We start from the raw sequence: 13,765 nt of genomic DNA, 5'->3' as shown, positions 1-13,765 counted from the left end.
CTAAGACTAACTAAGAGCGAGACTAATGCTAAGACTATAGCTTCTATGTATATATATTTCGTATTAATTACAAGATCCGACTCTAACGATCTATGGTTCTAGATTTATCTTGGTCTTGCAGTCGGGATTGCCATAAGACTGGTGTCCACGCCAAGGTGAGCGGTACGGGTGCTGAGTCCCGACGGGAGCGGGGGAACCATCATCCAGGTGACAACGTTCCGCGCGCTCAGCCCGCAGCAGGGCGATCTCAGCACGAGCCTTACTCAGCTCGTCTAGCGCATGGTTCAGCTCCGTGTTTAGCACGGCGGCTAGGTTGACTGTGCTGCTCAACCTAGGATTGTCCTCACCAACAGATGAGACAATCACGCCTCCTGTGCTCCCAGATGGACGGCGGGGGTAATACTTCAGGTTGAGACCATCAGCTACCCCACCGAGCACTGAGCAGTAGTGCGAAAGCGCACGCCGTGCGGCATCTTGCATGGCCGCCTCAGCTGAGTCCCGCTCAGAGATAGAATAGTGCTCTGAGCAGGCCTCCGCACCCTGGAGACTGTTCTCCAGACGGTGCACCAAGCAGGTCGCCTCCCAGCGGTCCGGGTAGACCCCGCGACTATGCTGGTAGACTACATAGCGATACTCGATAGACCAAGTACGCCGGTTAAGTGCCCAACGTAGCAGGGTGTCGAGCGCATCGTGGAAGTGACACCCGCAGGCAGCGTCGCGAGTGATGGGTCGAGCAACCCATCCTTCCGGCTCCTGGTCAGCAGAAAAGTCGGTGTCATGGCTCAAGCTGTCATCGCCACCTCCGTCGTCTGGGTCTCCTCCAGCAGCTACTCCAGAGGCTGGGGCGCCTAGTGGTGGTGCAGGGGGCGCCTCCAGGGGAAGCACGGGGGAGCAACTCCTCACAGACTCTATCTCCTGCTGGAGCGAGAAAGAAGAGCCCTGCTGCTCCTGTCGTCGACGTTCCTGCTCCTCATGCAGGCGGTGGTGCAGCCTCTCCAAGTGGCTGGACTAACCGGCCATGGGACGGCGAAGCGGACGCTCCACGAGACGAGAGGGTAAGAAGGGGATGACAAACTTCCGTGCGGTGTGTCTAAGACGAGCCATCTACAAAAGACACCGCAAGCAAAAGAGTGAGAATAGAACTAGTATGACCAGCAAGTAATGAACCATGAATAAATGAAGGATTAGAATAAAACACAATTTTCAGCAAGGTATAATATATAGTAGAACATAGTTTTGGTCGATTTATGAAGGGATATCAAAGTCAAGGCAGGAACAGAGGTCTATAATCCTTAGAATGACCATTCTACTCTAGGTTAGCGGGCCTACAGTCAGCCTGGCTTTGATACCACTTATATCACACCCGGTTTTAGAAGGCAAACCGAATGCGAACCATGTACGTGCCAGGATCAGCAATTCACGTACACAGCAGTTACATAACATGGACATCATCACACAGTGCTCAAATAGTATTAAAAAGGGAAATAGTAGTCGATTATAGCATATGTCTGAGACATCCACATAGTCTTTACAAATCATCAAAGTGCGGAAAAGAAACGTAGGTAAACGCGGCCTTCACAGGCAGCCGACTAGGGGGTTGCCGCTAACCCACGCCTAGAACTCGTCGTAGTCTTGGAACTCCTGGAAGTCTCCTTCCACGACTTCGCCTTCTCCTGAGCAGGGGTTGTAATGCTGACAACCTGGGGATGGGGAGGGTTTGGTGTGTAGAGCAAGGGTGAGTACACATCAACATACTCAGCAAGTATCCTGTTTGGCTGTAGTGGACTAGCTTTATGTGGGGGATAAGTCAAGCAGTTGCTTTTAGTTGGTCAGATTATTATTACTAGTAGAGAAAGCCAAGTTTTAGAATTAACCCACATTATTAACCCAAACGTACTCCTTTCCAAACGGAAAGAGTACCACTTACCATTACCAGAGTCAAAACCAAGAACCATCAATCTCATTGCCACCTGCAAATCCGAACATCTCTGATCAAGTACAACTAATCACTGGAGCTCCCTTGGCCGCTCATAACCGCGAGCACGGCTGATATATCAGTTTTCAAACACTCTGCAGAGGTTGTGCACTTCACCCACAAGCAGTGATTTCCCTTTCTGCCCGGAGATCATGACTCTCCATTGATCACTACCAAGGTGACCCAGCAGGGCATCACTACGTAGCCTTTACAAAGATTCCCTGAGGCTGTAGCCGCCCGTTAGGTTTCCTAAATGCACTGCACTCCTCCCCAAGGGGCAAACCCAAACTTGGCAGAGCGAGCCGCATACACCGAGCCCCATTGACGGCACAACGGCTAAGCGAACTACACCCCGGATCCTCTAATTATTCAGCTAAGGGCACCCCATTCCACCCTCATGGTTGCACTGTTTTCCCGGGCGGTCATCCAAAGAACAGGTCCTTACGGAGAGGCACTCGAGAAACCACTCGAGCCCCCTTAAAGGCCACAAGTGTAACATCATAATAAGAAGGGGGAAAACAGTGTATCATTGATCATTCTCATCATGTTCATTGATTAGAGTTGAGCAATAGCATAAGACTAAGCAATAATAATCCAACCCAAATAGGTAAACAAGGACATGGATAACAAAAGCTAGTCAATCCTTAGGTATAAATGTGTAATGCGGGAGGTGAATTAAAGAATGTATAGGACAGAGATAGGTCAAGGGACACTTGCCTCCACCAACCAGCTGCTGCTCAGGGGCTTCTCCTGCGAGTTCTTCGGGTTCTTCAACCGGATCGTTCTCTATGCGAGTGCAAACATATATACATCCATCCATTCGAATTAGGAGACAAACAGTACACCATACAAGAGAACGAGTAGATTAAACATGCATAGAATATGACATACGATATTACATTTACCATGGTTAGAAAGAAACGGGGGAAGGTCTCGCAGGGGTTAAAGCTTATGCCCGAGGCACATTACGGGTAGACGAATAACTAGACGTTACGTGCTCTAGTTCTACTTAGCTCCAATAATAAGGATTAGCTACATGCACTAATAGAAATGTGACCACTTTCAGCCGATCAACATTAAATGAGCTAGACGATTAACTATATGAATTAACTAACGTAGCCAATTTGCAAATTGAGTTTCCTATTTCATTAACATGAACAGCATGATTAGCGCGCATAAAATATAGGGGGGTGGACGGGCTCATCTAGGGGTAGACGAAGGCACGGCGAGCCGTGCCAAGGCACCGCGCGCATCACGCGAGCAGCGCGCGCGCAAAGCCGCACACACGTGCCACTAACTAGTCGTGCACACGTCGGGGCCGCGCGCTGGCCAAGGTCAAGGCCGCGCGCCAAAGGCACGCTGGGCCGAGCTCGAGGCCGCGCTGGGGCCATCACGACGCGAGCAGGACACGTCGGGGTAGGCGGGCGAGCACGCCGGGGCGGGACGGGGCACGCCGCTGGCAGGGGAGCGCGCGCGGGAGGGGCGGGGCACGCTGCGCGGGCGCCATGGCCGGCGAGGCCACGGTCGGCCACCACGCCGGGGCAGGGGACGGCGCGGGCGCGACGGGCAGGGGCCGCCATGGCCGGGGCGGGCGGGGCCGGGGACGGCGAGCTCGGGGCGGGCGCGGCCGGGGGCCGGCGAGCCGAGGTGGGCGCGGCCGAGGCGGCGCGGCCGGGGACGGGCGCGCACGGGCGGGGGCGGGCCGGCGAGCGCGGCCACGCCGCGGGGAGAGCGTCGGCGGGTGGGGGAAGGAGGAGGGAGGGGAGAGAAGAGGAGAGGGGGAGGGAGGGGCTCACCGCGGGCGGGGGAGGGTGGCGGCGGCGGCGGTTTCGGGTGAGCAGGGGGGTCGGGGCGGGTTGGGCAGGGGAGAGAGATTTGGGGGAGGGGAGGGGGATAACAGGCGCGGCCCGCAGGGGAGGGGAGAGAAATTTGGGGGGGAGGGGAGGGGGCGCGGCTGGGCCGCTCTTGGGCCCAAAGCGGGGGCGCGAGGGGGAAAGGGGGCGGGGGCAAGGCCGGCCGGGCCGGCCGGCTGGCTGGGCCGTGCGCCAAAGGGGGGCGGCTGGGCCAAAAAAGGGGGAGGAGAGGGAGGGGAGAGAAGAAAATATTTTTTTTCCTTTTTAATATCTATTTCCTATATGAATGTTTTCACACTTTCAAACAATCAAAGAAATGCATGGTTCGTCATGGTGCAGCAATCCAAAGAAAATAACTCTAGGATTTACTATTGTCACATGACCTAAAGTTTTGAAGACGGGTGAGGTTTTAGCGAAAAGAAATCGAAAAGAGGGGTAACGCCCGAATTTAGCGAGCGATAGAGAAAAGAAAAAATTCAACTCGAAATTCGGGGCGTTACATCGAGTGGCCTGTCAGTCGTCATGATGTTCTTGTGTGGATGATGACCTCCAACTTGCTTCCCTGCCTGACATGCGCTACAAATCCTGTCTTACTCAAAATGAACATTTGTTAGTCCCAAAATGTGTTCTCCCTTTAGAAGCTTGTGAAGATTCTTCATTCCAACATGTGCTAGTCAGCGATGCCAGAGACAACCCATGTTAGTCTTAGCAATTAAGCAAGTGTCGAGTTCATCTCTATCAAAATCTACTAAGTATAGCTAACCCTCTAACACTCCCTTAAATGCTATTGAATCATCACATCTTCTAAAGACAGTAACACCTATATCTGTGAAAAGACAGTTGTAACCCATTTTACATAGTTGTGAAACTGAAAGCAAGTTGTAATCTAAAGAATCTACAAGAAAAACATTGGAAATGGAATGGTCAGGTGATATAACAATTTTACCCAATCCTTTGACCAAACCTTGATTTCTATCCCCGAATGTGATAGCTCGTTGGGGATCTTGGTTTTTCTCATAGGAGGAGAACATCTTCTCCCCTGTCATGTGGTTTGTGCACCCGCTATCAATGATCCAACTTGAGCCCCCGGATGCATAAACCTACAAAACAAGTTTAGTTCTTGGTTTTAGGTACCCAAACGGTTTTGGGTCCTTTGGCATTAGATACAAGAACTTTGGGTACCTAAACACAAGTCTTTGATCCCTTGTGTTTGCCCCCAACAAACTTGGCAACTACCTTGCCGGATTTGTTAGTCAAAACATAAGATGCATCAAAGGTTTTAAATGAAAAGTTGGAATCATTTGATGCACTAGGAGTTTTCTTCTTAGGCAATTTAGCACGGGTTGATTGCCTAGAGCTAGATGTCTCACCCTTATACATAAAAGCATGATTAGGGCCAGAGTGAGACTTCCTAGAATAAATTCTCCTAATTTTGCTCTCGGGATAACCGGCAGGGTACAAAATGTAACCCTCGTTATCCTGAGGCATGGAAGCCTTGCCCTTTACAAAGTTAGACAATCTCTTGGGAGGGGCATTAAGTTTGACATTGTCTCCCCTTTGGAAGCCAATGCCATTCTTGATGCCAGGGCGTCTCCCACTATAGAGCATGCTTCTAGCAAATTTAAATTTCTCATTTTCTAAGCCATGCTCGGCAATTTTAGCATCTAATTTTGCTATATGATCATTTTGTTGTTTAATTAGAGCCATATGATCATGAATAGCATCAATGTTAACATCTCTACATCTAGTGCAAATAGTAACATGCTCAGTGGTAGATGTAGAGGGTTTGCATGAATTAAGTTCAACGATCTTAGCACGTAAAATATCATTATTATTTCTAAGATCGGAAATTGTAACATTGCAAACATCTAGTTCTTTAGCCTTATCAATTAATTTTTCATTTTCAATCCTAAGGCTAGCAAGTGAGACATTCAATTCTTCAATCTTAGCAAGCAAATTAACATTATCATCTCTAAGATTGGGAATTGAGACATCACAAATATTAGAATCAACCTTAGCAATTAGTTTAGCATTTTCATTTCTAAGGTTGATAATAGTATCATGGCAAGTACTTAGCTCACTAGATAATTTTTCACATTTTTCTACTTCTAGAGCATAAGCATTTTTAACCTTAACATGCTTCTTATTTTCCATAATTAGGAAGTCCTCTTGAGAGTCCAAGAGATCATCCTTCTCATGAATAGCACTAATTAATTCATTTAGTTTTTCCTTTTGTTGCATGTTTAGGTTGGCAAAAAGGGTACGCAAATTATCCTCCTCATCACTAGCATTATCTTCATCACTAGAGGTTTCATATTTAGTGGAGGATTTTGATTTTACCTTCTTCCTTTTGTCGTCCTTTGCCATAAGGCACTTGTGGCCGACGTTGGAGAAGAGGAGTCCCTTGGTGACGGCGATGTTGGCGACGTCCTCGTCGGAGGAGGAGTCGCTAGAGCTCTCGTCGGAGTCCCATTCACGGCACACATGGGCATCGCCGCCTCTCTTCTTGTGGTACCACTACACGACAGTTCACTTACAGCGACCTACGGTTGGTTGCTAAAACGACCTTCAGCGACCTACGGTTGGTCGCTAAAAACTTTTAGCGACCCATAAGGATGGTCGCTGTAAGTGTCGTCGCTAAAGGCTTTAGCGACCGACATCTTTTTAGCGACCGACCGTCTGTTGCTAATATTGTACATTTAGCGACCAACCGTGGGTTGTTGTACTATAGATTTAGCAACCAACCGTAAGTCGTCATACTATACATTTAGCAATCAACAGAAACTCGCCCTTTTACAGTTGTTATTAATAATAATATGCATTTAATTAAGCACCACAAATCATAGATTTTTATACACAAATCATAAAGACATACAAAGTTAATCAGTATACCACAGTCATAGATCCATCACATAAACACAAAAGCACCACAATTATATATTCACAAAAGCATCACAATTATAATATCATTCACAACTAGATCATTTACAGATAGCTAGCTAGATCATTCACAAAAGCTCCAGAGATGATCAGTCACAAAAGCACCACAATGACATCACTCCAGCTTGAAGCAGTTCAAAAGCCCACAACTACATCACTAATGTTTCATATCACTCCAGCTATTGTTCAAAAGCCCACAACTACATAGTTAACATATAAGCATTCCAGAAATTCAGTTATGGGATCCTTGTAGCTATGGTGCTCCTGTTGAATGACCTTAATCAACTCTTTAAGCATATTCCTTCTCCTTTTGTTGACAACAACTGCAGTAGCTAGATACCTAATAAGATGGTGTGCATTTGTCTGTATAGCATTCAAGTACCTGCAAGGGAAACAAGTGAATGTAAATTTACTAGTATATTCTGAGCATACATAATCTTAAAGACAAAAAATAGTAGCGACTCAAACTGGATTACACAGTTGCAAAAGAACGAGTTTGGATCAAGCTCAAATTTCTCCAAAAAAAAAGAATTATGTGAAACCTACTAGTGGAAAACAGTGTAGTTCTAAACATGCACGTATATCACCTGATATGGCATACTGATACAGAGCTTCAATCTGGTCAGGACCGATCTGCATTGGTAAACAAGGATTGATCAATTCATTAGCATTTATCACAAAACAAGCTATAGCAATAAAAATGCACAGCTTCAACGTTTCATCTGAATTTTGATCTTATTTAATATGCATTGTCCTTTTCCTACCGTGCGTTTCTTGTGAAGGAGGACGTGTGTTTCTTGTGAAGTCTTCTTTAAACCCACTATTTTCTCAGAATGTTTTCATATCTCATGGCAGTGAAAGTGAAGTTACCAGAGGGAAATAGTTAGTAGTCACAAATCACATGTGTAACTTAACTGAAAGTGATATATCAGCAACCAGCAGTGCCACAACACCATCATAACCCAGCTTGCTCATGCTTAGAACCTAACATTTTCAAAATCAGGGACCCATCAGTGATCAAACAAGTAACCCAATTGGTGGTTAATAACCCAAATATGTCAGCACAATGAGCTGAACCTTGACCTAAAGGCTAAAGCCTTAGAAACTTCACATAATCCAGGATCTCATCTAGCATAGCTACCCTATTTGTCTGCGTAGTCTAAAAATAAAATATAATATTAGGAGTTTCTTTGTGTCATATTTTAAGCTTACATGATGAATAACACGATGGCAAATACCTCAAAGTCTAGAGAAACAATGGAGAAGGCTAGTCACTAAAGCCAAAGATATTCGAAGTTGAATATTTTTCTGGATGTCCATATCAAAGCAATAATACCAAGTAATCATATGGTTTGCACAAGTTGCACAATTTGACAAAGAATCAATTAAAGCATGGCTAGAAACATATGAGAAAAAATCAGTACACATCGACAAGTTCATCAGCTCCACACACTCGTGGGGTGAAGAGTGGTTGAGGTCGATTGGATGCTAGGCCAGACAGTTGCATTCGAGCGACCTACATGTGTAATGAAGCATGGGCACAAAAGAAGTTCAAGAATAATGAAATTAGACCAGATGTTAGTGCAAACAACAGTCATAAATCCAATCATTATTATACAGAAGTTGTTAAGAATTTTACTTAGAAATGAAAAAAGGGATAATAATGCACACTATAAGAAATTTATTTCACCTTTTAGTGACATCACAACTAAATGTTTTTCAATCAATGAGTTTAAATTATAAACTCTAACAGAGGTCATTGGTTATAACCTAAACACTATAAAAGGCAGTAGTGAAATAGCTGGTTAAATTAAAATGATACAGTATAGAGGTTAAACTGCCTGAATGATCTCTACATCAGTGTAGCTGGCTAGCTGCATTTCGCATAGATGTCTTGTAGTCTTGCTTACTGTTGTGGTGTCATAAGGGTACTGTAGTTTTTCAGTGCACAATTGCTACAAGAGGAAAGCCTGCTTTTCGCTGATACATGACCTTCAGTTCACAATATTCTCCCTTGTTCACTACACGACGGAAATAACTTATGTTTATGTGTTGTGAAACAAAAAATATAGTAAGACTGCATTAACATTTAACACTTACCATGAGAGGAAGCAAAATCCTGTAATCCTTTGTCAGCTCAAAGAGAAGCAGTACTGAAGTCAATGGGACTGAACAAACTGAAGCTAGTGTAGCAGCCATTCCAACCTACAGAAAGTCAGAGCTAGTGCACATTATTACTTATCGCATTCCTAATAGGTTTAGAGCACACATTAAGAAAGAAAAAACTCAACCATATGCAACAAGACATTTGGAGAAACATTTCAAATGCCACAAGTCTTCATCACTCAAGAATCAAAAACTAATTATTCCTACTTAGCCAAACAAGAACAAAATCAAGTGCTCAATTGCAGATTTTCTGGACAGCACACAGTAGTCAATTGTTTTGTTCACAACTCACAAAATATTCATCCAAAAATAGTGAACTAAGACTTTCTGGAAAGTCTAAGAAATCCTATACAACTTTGGTATTATCATCACCATGAGATTAGACACTTAAAAAGGTCAATCAGTATTAAATGATAATGCTGTCCAGATTTGGACGGAATTCGACTACTCACTTCAAAACTCCATAACTGGAGATTTAGACATCCAAAACAGATGATCCAAGAATTTCTAGAAAGCTTATAAAATTGTCTACAACTCATTTATAAACATCTTAGGTTGATTCAATATATATCAAAGTCAGTCAATACAAACAAACATTGCTGTCCAGATTTGGACAGATTCAGTCATCACATTTCAATCAACCATAACTTGACTTCTAGACCACCAAAAAGGGTGATCCAAAACTTGTTGGAAAGCTTAAGAAAAGTACTACAACTTCTTTATAATTTATAAGAACTGATTCTAAGTTTAACTTGGTCAAACAAGGCCATTTTCGAAATCTGTACAGAATCTGGACAGATTCTGATACTGAACTTGGGAGAAGCAAAACTTTCAGATTATTGGGCCAATGGTAATGAAATTTTAGCATGAGCAAGATAAGGAGGTTACCTGCAACTTTTATATATAATATTTTCACAGGAAATATGATTTGCTTCACTAGATTAGTTGCACAATCAAAACTGTACACGCAGTCCAAACAGCAAACATTCCAATTGGGTTCATATTTACTTCTACAACTTTCATGCTTGACACTTCCTAATCACATATATAGATTACTTATACATTATAACCATGAATCCATTCACTTCATATAACCTAGTATTTTTAAATCTACTCTCACTTCATGCAAACAAAGAACTAATTAATCATACTTTGCATACACATATATCCAATCAAGCACATTCCATACAGTATATCATCACACAAGAAGAACTCATTTTATTCATGCTATGCATATGCCTAAACAATTTAATCCTTCTATACATATTCATTCACCAAACATATGGCATACAACAAAGCATCACAAAGACAAGGGAAAGAGAGGAAAGATACTTTCCTAACGTCACCATAGAACAAAACACACAGACATAGTCGCGGATCTAGAGATATTCACCACGACACACCTGTGCTAGAAACAAGAGATTCATCGTATTTAATACATCTAATCACTTCAGGCATAGAACCAAAGAATAAGAGCAAGGAATCGGCTCACCAATACAAAGCACGACTCAGATCCACAATATCAACGACAATCCCAATTCGAACATTTCGTCGAACACCTAGCATGCGTTATGCTGGGATTTGCTTCTTCTCACACAAACAGGAATCCTTTCTTCCAATCTGCACACATGAACATATATATTTCAGCACTTACTCACGTATGCACAACATAATCCGCAGCAAGGGACATAGGCTCACCTACAAAAGATGGGGAGGGTGCCGGCCATGGAAAACACAGAGGGGCTGCCTTGAGAACTTAGGGCAGGGGCGAGCTCGACTAGGGCTGGGGGAAAACAGAGCAAGGGCAGCCAGGGAGAGGGGCTGGGGCGAGCTAGGGCTAGGCACAGAAGGAGGGCGAGCTTGGCATGGAGAGGGGCTGCCATAAGAACGGCAAGGGAGGGGGCAGAGGGCGGTCATGGCAGAGGCGAGCTCCATGGAGGGAGGGGCGTCGGCCACCAAGAAGGGGAGGGCGCCATGGGAACCAGGAGGAGATGGTGAGCAGAGGGGGGCGAGCTGCAGCACCAGAGAGAGGGCGTGAGGGAGATGAGAGGGGCGGCGGTGGGAAGATGCCAGGGAGAGGGGCGACGGTGGGAAGATGCCAGGGAGAGTGGCGTGGGGAGAGGATAAGGAAGGGAGAGAAGGATTATTCCCACCTTTTCTCTATTTTCTTTCAACAAACATTATGTGCAAATATCTAACTCCTAAATTTTGTGAGAGTTCAATTGAGCCAACCCAAAATATACTTAGGATCCCAATTTCATTTTCCAGATTACGAAATAGAACAACCAACTGATTTGAAATCATTCGGCTTCGGTTCTAATTAATTTGTTCAGGACAAAATAACATGATTGAGTTGAGATTGCCAAATTCGTATTCGTTTCATCGATTAACTTGAACCAACATAAACTCGACATCCCGAAAGGTTATTAAAGTCTGAACTCCAAAACTAGTGTTTAAACGGGATACAATTGAAAACTCTAGAAGATGATCACAACAACAGCCCGCGAGCCCAAGAACCACCATGACACTAGCATGTCGGACACGCGGCAGTGGAGTGACGGAAAAATTATAGTTTAGGCAAGACGTCGAGGGCTCAACCCAAACGATACTGGATTCGATGTTCCGAAGATTACCAAAGGCTAAATTTTAAAAGAAATAGATTTGGAAAAATTTAGACAGAGGGAGGCAGACACGATATCAAAATCGTGATAAACGAGGTTGATTAAAAATTAGTGACCTTTACATTCACAGCTATCACGTGTTACAGGGGCGACGACGGTGATGTCGGGAGGAGACAGGGACGGTGTGGGAGGGAGAGTTAGGTAGATGGGCCCCTAGTGGGCCTTAGGGTTAGGGAGGGTTTTCTTTTTTTATTTATTTCGAAATGCATTTTTAAATTACTCAAAAATGCATAAAAAATTTACCAAATAAATAATAAACATTTGAATAAATTATTATAAATGCAAATAAATAATAAACATTTGAAACGACTTTCAACTCGAATCTAATATCATATAAGCACAAAGAACACAATTGCATACTATAGTCATGTCCATACATAAACAGACCATGAAATAAACATACAAGCAATATTAAAAAGGAATAAATCACCACACAATTTAGCGATCAATGTTTACTTGTTTTAATTAATTTTTAGTCACTAACATCTATACAGGTACGTTCAGGCTATAAGATTTGATAGTGATCCTTGCTCTATAGCGACCCACCGCTAGTCCCCGACAACATCTATAGCGACCAACCATAAGTTGTTACATTTCTAGACTTTTAGCAACCAACCGACTGTTGCTACAAAAGGATTTAGCGACTGACCGTCGGTCCCTAACCTTTAGCAACCAACAGTTGGTACCTAATAAGGGTCGCTAAAGATCAACCGTCGTGTAGTGTACCTCTTCTTTTCTCTCCTCTTTCCCTTCTTGTCGTCGCCCCTGTCACTGTCACTAGATAGTGGACATTTTGCTATAAAATGATCAGGCTTACCACACTTGTAGCAAACTTTCTTGGAGCGGGGCTTGTAATCCTTCCCCCTCCTTTGCTTGAGGATTTGGCGGAAGCTCTTGATGATGAGCGCCATTTCCTCATTGTCGAGCTTAGAGGCGTCGATGGGTTGTCTACTTGATGTAGACTCCTATTTCTTCTCCTCCGTTGCCTTGAATGCGACCGGTTGTGCTTCGGGCGTGGAGGGGCCATCTAGCTCGTTGATTTTCTTTGAGCCTTTGATCATCAACTCAAAGCTCACAAAATTATCTATTACTTCCTTGCGAGACATTAGTGTATATCTAGGATTACCACGAATTAATTGAACTTGTGTAGGGTTAAGGAAAACAAGTGATCTAAGAATAACCTTAACCATCTCATGGTCATCCCATTTCTTACTCCCGAGGTTGCGCACTTGGTTCACTAAGGTCTTGAGCCGGTTGTACATTTCTTGTGGCTCCTCCCCTTGGCGAAGCCGGAAGCGACCGAGCTCCCCCTTGATTGTCTCCCGCTTGGTGATCTTGGTCACTTCGTCTCCTTCGTGCGCCGTCTTGAGTACGTCCCAAATCTCCTTGGCGCTCTTCAATCCTTGCACCTTGTTATACTCCTCTCGACTTAGAGAGGTGAGGAGTATAGTGGTGGCTTGGGAGTTGAAGTGCACAATTTGGGTTACTTCGTCCTCATCATAGTCTTCATCCCCTACGGATGGTACCTGTACACCAAACTCAACAACATCCCATATACTTTTGTGGAGTGAGGTTAGGTGATATCGCATCATATCACTCCACCTAGCATAATCTTCACCATCAAACGTTGGTGGTTTGCCCAATGGGACGGAAAGTAATGGCGTATGTTTAGGAATGCGAGGGTAGCGTAGGGGGATCTTACTAAACTTCTTGCGCTCATGGCGCTTAGAAGTTATGGACGGCATGTCGGAGCCGGAGGTGGATGGCGACGAGGAGTCGGTCTCGTAGTAGACCACCTTCCTCATCTTCTTATTCTTGTCACCGCTCCGACGCGACTTGTGTCAAGGGGATTCCTTTTCCTTCCCCTTCCCTTTGTTGTAGGACTCTCCCGATGGAGCCTTCCCGTGGCTTGTAATGGGCTTCTCGCCTGTCCCCATCTCTTTCTTGGCGTGATCTCCCGACATCACTTCGAGCAGTTAGGCTCTAATGAAGCACCGGGCTCTGATACCAATTGAAAGTCGCCTAGAGGGGGGTGAATAGGGCGAATCTGAAATTTATAAACTTAAGCACAACTACAAGCCGGGTTAGCGTTAGAAATATAAATGAGTCCAAGAGAGAGGGCGCAAAATAAATCGTGAGCAAATAAAGAG

At 44.6% G+C, this 13,765-nt stretch overlaps 1 long non-coding RNA gene across 4 annotated transcripts; it reads right to left on the bottom strand.

The window, feature by feature from the left end:
• Nucleotides 1–7,012: 7,012 nt before the first annotated feature.
• LOC103629699 (uncharacterized) lies at nucleotides 7,013–11,026 on the bottom strand. Of its 4 annotated transcripts, none has more exons than XR_004850234.1 (6): nucleotides 10,633–11,003; nucleotides 10,427–10,554; nucleotides 8,869–8,973; nucleotides 8,193–8,789; nucleotides 7,533–7,752; nucleotides 7,013–7,401 (listed from the first exon to the last, which is right to left on the bottom strand). It is a non-coding gene; the product is annotated as an uncharacterized lncRNA (long non-coding RNA). The 4 variants fall into 4 exon arrangements; XR_004850237.1 differs by having other exon boundaries at nucleotides 7,684–7,752; nucleotides 10,633–11,001; XR_004850236.1 differs by lacking the exon at nucleotides 7,013–7,401 and having other exon boundaries at nucleotides 7,408–7,752; nucleotides 8,193–8,284; nucleotides 8,679–8,789; nucleotides 10,633–11,026.
• Between the last annotated feature and the right edge of the window lie 2,739 nt (nucleotides 11,027–13,765).

Source organism: Zea mays, chromosome 6 (genome assembly GCF_902167145.1).
Source record: "Zea mays cultivar B73 chromosome 6, Zm-B73-REFERENCE-NAM-5.0, whole genome shotgun sequence".
NCBI classification, from domain to species: Eukaryota; Viridiplantae; Streptophyta; class Magnoliopsida; order Poales; family Poaceae; genus Zea; species Zea mays.
Note: the sequence above shows the minus strand (reverse complement) of the source record. Positions and strands in the feature narration are given on the sequence as shown.